We start from the raw sequence: 11945 nt of genomic DNA on the forward strand, positions 1-11945 counted from the left end.
TCCTACCTCTAATCAACTATATAACCTTGACCCTTAACCCTAATCCTAACTCTTACTTAACTATAACCAAAACCATAACCTTAATAATAATTCTTAGTCCTAACCCAAATACCTAACCATAACCATAACTCAGAATGTATCTCTAACCCTAACCCTATTCTTAACCTTAACCATGATTAAAGCTATGAGATTTCCACAATCCATGTTATATTCTTATGAATTTTTCTAGATTTGATTGTGTGTATTTTTTTTGGATAAGAACTTAACCATGATGTCGACCATATCCTTAACTAAAATCCTAACGCTAAACCTAAACCCTAAGATAACCATTAAATTTACACCCTAACCATAACTCCAAACCTAACCCTACCCATTATTTAAACCATTATGTCATTTAACCTAAACCCTATCCCTAACCTAACCATAATTCTAACCCTAAATTTGTTCGTAACCCAAACCTTAAACATGATGTAAACCAAAACCATAATCCTAATCCTAACACTAATTCCCAACCCAAACAATAATCCTAATCCTAACACTTACCCCTAGCCCAAACCATAATTCCAAACCTTAACATAACCCTAAACTTAAATATAACCCTAATTGAATTCCAGCCATTACCTAACCCTAAGCATAACTCTAACTATAGAATTAAACCCTACCTACAACTTCAACCTTAATCTAACCCTAATTAAACCCTAACATAATCCAAACCCTAACACTTATTGAACCTTAATCCTAATTGAATTCTAGCTCAAACTCTAACCCTTATTAAACTATAATCCTAATTTAATTATAGCCCTAATGTAATTGAATCATAAAGTTAATACTAACCCTAATTAAACTATTATATGAATGCTAACTATAATTAAAACCTTACCATAATCAAACCCTAACCTTAATAATATCCCTAATGTGCACGTTATTGAACCCTAAAACATAACCTAATACTAAACTTAAACCTTAATCTAACCATAATTGAAACCTAACGATAGCCTAACCCTAAATTTAAATATAACCCTACAATTAAGCCCTAACTATAACTTGAACCTTAATCTAACCATAACTAAATCCTAGCCTAAACTTAATCCTAATCATAATTGAACTCTAATCTTAATCTAACCCTTACCATAATCAAACCCTAATCATATTTAAACCCTAACTCTAATTAACTATAACCTTAACCCTTAACTCTAATCATTCTAATGGAGTGTTATCCCTAACCTAAACTTAAAGTTAATTCTAACCATAGAAATAAACCCTACCTACAACTTCAACATTAATCTAACCCTAATATGAACCCTAACCCTTATTAGATTCTTATCCTAATTTAATACTAACCCTCATCCTCACCATGCCTTATCCTAACCATAGCCCTAATTAAACCTTAACTTTGACCTTTAAATCAAGCTTTATTATATAATCCTAACCCTCACACCATGCTTTATCCTTAAACCCTAACCCTATTTGAATACTAATGCTAACTCTAACAGTAATTAAACCCTAAATAAACTGTAATAACCCTAACCCTAACCCTACTCTAGATGTAAATCCTAACCATAACAATAACCATAATTATTACCATAAACCTAATCATAACTCAAACCCTAAAACAAACTCTAATCCTAACAATGATGTAAACCCCAACTATCATCCTAATCCTAATCCTAATCCTAATCCTAAATCCTTTCCCAAACAATAACCCTAACCCTAACCATGATTTGAACCCTAAACCTAACCATAATCCTAGGCCCTAACCCTATCCATAATCCTAACAATAACCCTAATCATCACGTAAATCCTAATGATTATGTTAACCCTAAACCTAACCTTAACATGGTGTAAACACTAACATTAATCCTAACACTGACCCTTAACCCTAACCCTAACCCTAACCATGATATAAACTATAACCCGCTATAATACTAATGTTAATCCTAACCCTAACCCGAACCATGATCTAAACCATAACCTTTACCACAATCCTAACCACAACTCTACACCATTACCTTAATCATAACCCTAAACCCTAACTCTAAAAATAGGGAATGGCTCTACAACCCTTAAGATGCACCAATCATCTATTAAAATATATTAATAATATATAAATGGTATTAATATCTTGGTGCATCCTAAGGGTTGGATAGTTGTTTCCCTAAAACTAACCCTAACCATGATGTACACCCTAACCCTATTCATAATTCTAGACATGATGTAAACCCTAATCCTAACCATGATGTAAATCCTAACCCTAACCATAGCCATTATTATAACCCTAAACCTAATTATAACCCAAACCCTAAACCCTAACCCAAGAAATAACCCTAACCCTAGCCATAATCCTAACCATAAATGTAACCCTAAGCCTAACCATAAACCTAACCCTAACTCCAACCCCAACCATGATGTAAACCATAACCTTAACCATAATCTTAACCATAACTCTAAACCTTAACCCTAACCTAACCATAACCATAAACCCTAACCCTAACAATAATGCTTATCCTTAATCCTAACCATATCCCTAACCATAACCATAACTCAAAATGTATCCCTAATTCTAAGATTTAATCTTATCCACAATCCTAAACCTGACCTTAAACCCTAACCCAAACCATAACCCTAGCCCTAGCCTTAATCTTAAACCCTAACCCCAACCATAATCCTCACCCTAAACCTAAGCATGATGTAAATCCTAACCTTAAGTCTAACCCTAACCCTAACCCTAACCCTAGCCCTAGCCCTAACTCTAACCTTAACCCTAACTCTAGCTATGTTGTAAACCATAACCCTTTCCATAATTCTAACTATGACCCTAAACATAACCATAAACCAAATCCTACTCCTAACCATACCCCCATTTATAATTCTAACCCTAATACTAACTTTAATTATGCTTACCTAACCCTACCTTTAATGTGAACCCTAAACATAACTGTAACCTGACACTAAACCCTAACCGTAACCCTAACCCTAAATTTAACCCTAATATTAAACTGTAACCATAACTTTAACTCTAACCATAATCCTAAACCAAAACCAAACTCTAACATTGATGCTAACCCAAACCATGATATAAAACCTAATCATTATCATAACCCTAACCTAAACCGTGATGTAAACCTTATCCCCAACCATAACACTAACCTTAACCCTAATGTTAACCATAACTGTAATACTCGCCATTAAATAAAGTTTAATATAACTTAGATTTAAGTATTTACTTTGATCTTGCAACACATATATTATTAAAGATAGTCTAAATAGATACACAAAATTTCATATATCTCTGTATAATAATATAATAATAGTATAATACAATTCATTTTAATAAAAAGATACTATATAATTAGATAAATTGATTTTTTTATGTTTTCATGTTGCACCGTGTGACTGCCACTAGCATATATACCTTAAATTTTAATTTAATCTATATAAAATATGCCTTTTTTATTATAATCACTAATTATAATCTTTAACCATAATGCTAATTATAATTATAACCCTAACCCTAATTATAATTCTAACCCTAACCCTATTCTATCCCCAACCCTAATCCTAACCCAAACCCTAACTCTTATAGCTATCATCACGTACTATCTTTAATTGCAATCTTAACTCAAACCCTAACCCTAATCCTAATTATAATTATAACGCTAACCCTAACCCTAATTTTATTTATAAGTAATAATTATAATCTTTAACCTTAACACTAATTACAATCACTAAGATTAACCCCAATCCCAACCCTTACCCCAACCCTAACCCTAATCCTAAGTATAATACTAACCCTCATTATAATTATAACCCTAACCCTCACTATAATTATCTCTAATGCAAAACCTAATCCTAAACAACCTGACTATGATATTAGCCCTAACCCTAACCTAATCTTCAACTAAAGCCCATCATAATTGTTATACTATCATGATCATAATCTTATCTATAACCATAGTCCCACCCCTAACCATAATCCTAACCCTGACTCTAACCAAGATTTAAACTGTGACCCTGATATTATACACCTAATAACTATAAAACAATATTACAGTTTTAAAATAAGAATATAATAGTATTATACTTTCCATATAGCACTCTATTAATATAATATTACTAATAAAACTATAAAAAATAATATTATAACTAACAACAATTTAAAATAATAATATAATACATTTAAAGTATTTCAAATTTATATTATAATATTATTATACGAACAAATAGAAAATAATAATATTACATATTATTGAAACAAACATTAATAATTTAATATTATATTGTTCTATTTTGAATTTTTTTATGGTTTCCCATCATATATATATACTTCTAGATATCCTTTTTGGAGCGCCTATTTTTATCATGTACCAGGCGCCTCAATAAAGATATCTTATATATATATATGAAATTAGAATCAAATATATGTAAGCTAGTTAAATCATATTTATATTTCATCCATTGAACTCATTTCAAAGAGGGACAAAATATAGACACAAAATCATCTTAACATAATTATTTAATTAATCTAATTAGGGGAGAGGCCTCCCTACTATGACAGTGGTGGTGGATATTGCCCATCCGTGTACACACTAAAGATTCGGTAGAAGTTACAATGAATATTGCACGCTCTAACGCACATTCAAACAGTCAATTTTGCATGCTCCAATGCACAAATGTAACTGATATTCATAAACGTTTCATTAGGATGAAGTTGAAACGATTCCAATTTTACTGCTACAAATATGAGCTTTGACGATTCGCATTCACCTCTCTCTTCAATTATATCGTTCTCATATCCGCAATCAGAGTGTTTTAATTCTGCAATCAGAGTATTGTGAATCATAATTTTGATGCCGCATGCTTTAGTTTGAGCAAGGTTGACTAATTGTCTGTTTCTTATGCTTACGAGCTATTTTTGCACCATGCAAAAGAGATCTGAACATCTTTTATGCTAGCTAACCGTTATCAGTAAGTCCATTTACAGCAGGATCTAAAGGGACAGAAACCCACCATACAGATTACAGTCATAAGCTAGCCATCGCATTATTGGTAACGTGGATTTCAATATTTGTTTTAAATCTAGATTTCCTTTCTGTGTATTTATTTGCAGGTTCAATGCATCATAATGGAGGGTTTCTATCAAGCTATCAATCTGTTATTTACTCTGCCTTTTTGGTACATAAATCGGGTATTCTTCTTTTGTCAAGATATTTCTCGTATTTGCATTTTGTCTTTGGATTGCACAAGTTAATTTAATTGCTCAAACATGGTGAAACCTAGCATATAATAATGCATGATCAATTGCTATCGAGTGATTGGAGGCTTTGCAGTTCCTACATAATCTTTGTCTTATTCATAGTGATCTACAAACTGAAAACATTCTTACGAAAAGCTACAGTAGATGTTTGTGAAGGTTATCGTGCTAGGGTATAGTGCATTTTCTCTCCCAATATTCTTCAGATCTCTCAATAAGTTTGAGATTCCCCCGCCTCCATATGCCTATCGATGGAATAAGCTTGCCTCGCAATGGATGCTTCTTTCTTAATTCTGTAATTATTCCCTGTCCGTCCCAACGATTGACGAATGTGCTGAATAGAAATTTGACCACCCTTCTTTATAGATCTTGGTAGTATAATGATTGCACGTCACACATTATATTAAAAGTTTTTTCTTCACACATTGGAGGCTTCATTGTAGCAGCGAAATCCACTTATTTTATTTTGGTAACATTTTAGCAACTTCTGTATTCATTTAAAGTTTGTTCTTCCTTAGGAGTTTTTAACCTAAGACATCTAATTATGCAACATAATTTGGAATTTAAATGGTAATAAACTCTACAGCCCAGTCTCCATCACAAATTCTGATAAATGGCATCCAAGCTTAAATACTATGTAAGAATCCTTGTTCTTTTATATTGGTCTAAGTTTTGTTGCAAATTTGATATTTGTGTTGAACTGTTTTGTGGGGGTGTTGAATAGGCGGGGAATTCCATACCTGACATCCATTATGTCGAAGGAAGGAGAAGATTGGAATGAAGGCAATCATGTCAATGGCTCAACATCCTTGAACATTGAGGGCATATTTATTTTCTATTAATCATGGCGAATAACGACATTGACTAATGTATGTGTCAAGTTTATCATGAATATAGCTCATAAATTCTTATCATGAATATAGCTCAAAATTCCATGCCACCACTTCTAGAGAGGAGTTCAAACTATTCATAGGAATTTGTGTCATCAAAACATAGTAGAATATTAAGATTTTATTGCTCTTGCTGCAGTCATGAAATATAAATATATCAATATAAGATTATGCATACTTATTGTTTCTTCCTTATTGTGATATATCTCAAATATTATCTAAACAACACTCATAATTTTTTCACATTATTTCAAGAATTTATTAAATTATTAAAAATTTAAATATTAGCTACATTGCAAATCAACTTTAAATAATGTCAATTATTTATCAATTATACAACAATGATAGGAACGAGATTGTTATTGTTAATTTTTTAAGATATTGATGCATGCATAGAATGTTGTTATAGAAAGATTAGAAAAGAAGGAAAGAATGTAACTTTCAATTTAGAAAGATTAAAAGGGAAGGAAAGAATGTAATTTTAGAAAGGTAAAAAAAATTATTATGTTAATTATCAAAAAATTAAAAGATCAAAAGAAAATAATTTTAATTTAAAAAGCACTTTAAACTATTTTAAAATGACATAATTTTATTAGAACAAAGTTTAGAGATATTTATTTTATAGAAATATTGAAAAAATGTACATAATAAGGAAGATTTTTATTTATATTTCATAAGAAATAGATAACTAGTTTTATGAATGCATAATCCTACAATATTAACCCTAATTGAGGCATGATCGTAACCTTAAACCCTAACCCTAACCTTAGTCTTAAACCCTAACTCCAACCATAATCCTCACCCTAACCCTAAGCATGATGTAAATTATAACCTTAAACCATAATGTTAATCATGACCCCTATCCTAACCCTAACCCTAGCCATAATCTTAACTATGACCCTAACCATAATCTAAACCTAACCTTAACCCCAACCATGATGTAAACAATAAACCTAACCATAACCCCAAACCATAACCCTAATCATAATCCTTACCCTAACCATAATCATAATGCTAACCTAACCATAATCCTAAACCCTAACCCTAATAATAATCCTACCCTAAACTTAACTGTAACCCAAATTGAACCTTAATCTATTCCTAACCTTAATCTAGCCCAAACCTTAATCCTAATTGAACTTTATTATTAATTTAACTCTAAATTTAATGTAATTAAACTATAACCATGATTCTAACCCTAACTTTGATGTAAACCAGCAACGTAATTGTAACCCTGACACTATACCTTAACCATAAAATTAACCTTAACAGTAAACCCTAACCCTAACCATAATCCTAATGATAATCGTAAATCCTAACCATAACCATAATCCTAACCATAATCGTAAACCATAACCCTAACCCTATTCCTAAACCAAAACCAAACCCTAACCTTTATGCCAACCTTTACCATGACCATTATCATAACCCTAACCTTAAACCCTAACCCTAATCATAACCCCAACCATGATGTAAACCTTAACCCTGACCATAATGCTAACCTTAACTCTGATCCAAAACATAATCATAAACCAAATCCTAATCCTAACTATACCCCCAGTTATAATTCTAACCCTAACTCTAACTGTAATTATGCTTACCCTAACCCTAACCATAAATTTAACCCTAATATCAAACTCTAACCATAACCCTAACCCTAACCATTATATAAACCCTAACCTAAATCATGATGTAAACCTTATCCCCAATCATAATACTAACCTTAACCCTAATGCTAACCATAACCATAATACATATCATTAATTAAAGTTTCATACATCTTAGAGTTAAATATTTACTTTTATCTTGCAACAAATATATATTATTAACTATTTGATTCTAGTTAATATACTCTGATCATTTTTTTTCCACTTAAAAATAAAAGGAAGAAAACACTTAAAAGAAAAGTACACACAGTTTTTATTTACGTATATAGTAAACTCCAACGCCAAGAAAATTAGAAAGCCACCCGCGATCCCCACAGCACTCCCATCAGCAACGCTTAAACTCACGTGACTATGGTGGCGTTCAAAAGATTATTACAGTGGTGAGTGGAAAAGGAGAGATGATATGGCGGCTCATCGATGGCGATCCAGTGATTAACAACGAACTTCTGCTTGTAGCAGGAAGTACCAGAGGCAGTGGAAGCGATCTCCACATAGTCAAGGAACCACCCGGGTTTGTTGCCCCTGCCGTCGGATAAGATTAGCAAGCTGCAAATGGGGCCTTTCAGGCAAACTCCCACCCCGCTGAACATGTCCAGATTTCCGTTCTCGAAGTAGTCGTGGGACGACCCCATGAGACCAAGCCATTTGTGGAATACTTAGCGCCCTCCGCGTTGCCCACCACCAGGCTTATGGTGGAGTCCGTCCCAGCACTGTCTACGGTCCCTGTTTTCACGTACACGCTATAAATGCACTGCGCCTGCGCAATCAAAACGAACAAGTTAAAAGCCTTTGAAACAGAAAGCTTACAACCCTAGGCTAGAAAGAAAATATGGACGAGCTTTTAAAAAGTAAAACTATGTCAGCATGATTTTGAAAAACACAAAAAATTAATGAGAATGTATGGAAGATGGAGTTGGTACACTTACACTATCGGATCCCTGTGCCATAATGGTGATCACTTCATAAACAACGCAGAGCGCAAAGCTGAGGCTTTGGAGGCCATTGTCATGATCTTTCTGTGCTAAATACAAGCTCAACTGGGGGGCTTTTGTAGGCGCTGATAGATCGGACAATCCAGGGTTAGAATTCACCAAAGTAGAGATTAGAGGGATTTTATTCTGTTGTCAAAATCACAGTATAATTAAATTAATATTAAATTCAAATAAAAATCTTGTCAAAATCCATTTTGCTGTCTGAGTAGACAGCCCAAGTTTGTTATCTTAAACTTGGTGCCCTCCGCGTTGCCCAGCACCAGGCTTATGTTGGAGTCGGTCCCCACCTTGAAGATGTCCCCTGTGCGCACCTACACGCTGTAAACGCACGTCTGCGCCTGCACTATCAAAACGAACAAACAAAAATCTTTGAAAACCTAAAACTCTAGAGAGAAAATATGAGAGTTGCTATAAAGTAAGAAAACTAATGTTAACAGGTGAAAAAGTAATGAGAAAGCATGGAGGTTCGAGTTGCTACATTGTCATTATCAGATTCCTGTGGTCCATTGGAGTTTTGAGTCTCTACATTATCATTATCAGATCCGTCTGCTGCAATGGCGATCACTCCGAGAAACAATGCAAAACGTAGAGCTGTGGCTTTGGACTTGGAAGCCATTGTGATAATCTTTGATGATATAATTGTCCAAAAAACATGATGAAGCAGGGGTCTTTTATAGGCACTGATATCGATCAACCCAAGGTTGCATTAGGGTTAGAATTCACCAGAGTAGAATTTCTCAGAGTTGAAGGCCATGAATGATAAGATTGCAAATTCTGCCTGAGATTCTTCCGAGATTGCTCCACTTTGTGTGCCATCATAACGTGGGGCAACCTTATAATTCACCCTAAACTTTCTGGAAACACCTGTAAATTAGTTTGTATAAACTATAAAAGATGGACGTTTTATAATGGAAAATGGCTCATGCGTAACCCATTGTAAACTTTCTGGAAACATGTAGAATTTAGTTTGTATAAATTATGACAAAAATATTGAACATATAAAAGATTTAACCTTTTATAATGGAAACATGGTTCATTCGTAATCCACAGTACAATGACAAATCTGGTTGTGCTTAATAGCTGTTTACATCACTGGATGAATTTCAAGGCCAGGCAGCCTACGTTTACCTTTTTATTTTCTCCATACACAAAAATATACTGTCTTTCATGATTATGAAATACCAAGACGCCATCGAATTCCGTTTCTTAAGCGGTTTTAATGAGTTCAAAAGCAGGCATCAGAATAAAATAAGCGAACAAATTTCGGTCAGTCTTAAATTATACACATTAAGTAACATATTAAGTGTATAGAATGTTAGTCAATTATAAGTGTTTAACACTTTTAAGTCTAGCAAGCAAAGCTTAATATGTGTGATTTAAGCTGTCCAACAAATTCCTACGCTGAGCACTATAAAAAAAGATTGAAAGAAAGGTCATACTTTTACCAAAGAAGATATCAGTTCCATTAACCTTGCACATGAATGGCAGGCTAATATCATTTGAAATGTTTATAGAATTTATATTAATTTAATTCATTATTTTTAACATAACAGTAAAATATTTATAATATATTTTATACATTTTAAATATGCTTGTATTATATATTTAATCATAATCAATTGAAAGAATTATTTGTAACAACTTCAATTTTATTTGCAGTACAATCCACAATTTCCTGCACATTGGAACTAAAACTTATTGCACATATATTAATAGAAATTTTAAGTTAGGCAAAAGAAAGAAAGGGAAGAAAATATAATATAGGTAAAGTGGAATAATCTTGATGCATCAATGTGTGATTGCTAGTATGCATCTATACATCATGAGGTTGTGAATGTGTTAGATTAAAAATTATTTTTGTAAAGCATATAGAATGAAGTTGGTAATGAAAACAATAGATTGAAAATGAAAGTAAATGTAGGCAAGATTTTTTTTCCTCGTAATTGTGTAGAGATTGTTTTTTATTCTTCAATATCAATTGAAGGAGAATGTTAATTTTATTCAAAGTCTATCTATTGTGAAAGTTATGTTTTGTCTTTATATTTTAACAATATCATATTTTACATTTTTTTTAGCATTTATCATTCCGTTTTATGTATGGCTAATTGTCCATACCATAGATCTAGTGGTATTCTTCTACAATTATTAACTAATGTAATTATTTTTCTCTTATTTCCTACTAATATAAGTATTACAATTACCTACAATTCACCACATAAAATGGTAAATTAGGTGGTTCAAAGCCAAATATATACACAAAATCTATGACCTCTCAAAGAGTGTTTACAAACCATGTTTGAACATGTGAGTTTGTTGTGAGGATGAATTTTGGACTCTAAATGGAAAGAATTCTTGGGGAAGCTGGTCAACATCATTATCATTATTATTATCTTCATTTTGTTTTTTTTAATTACAATATTAATTGCAACTAGGAAATTTAGTAGTTTGAGCATTTTTTTGTTGTGTAGCCTCACTAAATCATTTATAGAAAATAGGTGCATTGAATAGTCAAAAGAAATTTTTTCATCTATTGATAATTATCTATTTTTTTGGCTTATTAGTAGCTCCCAATCATGTTCAATTGATTCTACATTCTGTATATTTCATAATATGTTCAAATAATCAATTTGAGTGTCACCTTAAAAATATTATTTGTAATATAATTATTGTAGTGCAGTTTTGGTAGAGTAATTTGGAATTTGATTATGATGTGTACATAGGTTTATCCATAACATGTGCTAGTTGTGCCAATACACCTACAAGCCTAATAAATGTGCCACTAAAAAAAGGGTGTTGTTAGTGGGAAAGAGCTTCATACAATCTACTATCTATTTTCAATATTAATTTTTTCCTTATGAAGCTCACCCAATGACAAGGATCATTCATATCACATGCTTCATGTCTTTTAAAATAGTAGTAATTTTTTTTCCTCTAATTATTATATTTCTATTATTATAATATTAAAGGTTGAATGTATAGTCAAGCAATGTGTGTTGAATACAACAAGAAGGAGAAAGTTATTTTTTGTGATACTAAACTCCAAAGTGCATTCCTAATGCAATTAATCAATTAGAATTTGTTGGCATTTGATCAATCGGTAATGTTTGTTTGCTTGATACAACCGATACTTGTCTATTTTGTAAAT

At 32.3% G+C, this 11945-nt stretch overlaps 1 pseudogene; it reads right to left on the reverse strand.

The window, feature by feature from the left end:
* Nucleotides 1-4636: 4636 nt before the first annotated feature.
* Nucleotides 4637-9416, reverse strand: LOC131876501 (PLAT domain-containing protein 1-like; annotated as a pseudogene).
* Between the last annotated feature and the right edge of the window lie 2529 nt (nucleotides 9417-11945).

This window comes from Cryptomeria japonica, chromosome 6 (genome assembly GCF_030272615.1).
Source record: "Cryptomeria japonica chromosome 6, Sugi_1.0, whole genome shotgun sequence".
In the NCBI taxonomy this organism is placed as follows: Eukaryota; Viridiplantae; Streptophyta; class Pinopsida; order Cupressales; family Cupressaceae; genus Cryptomeria; species Cryptomeria japonica.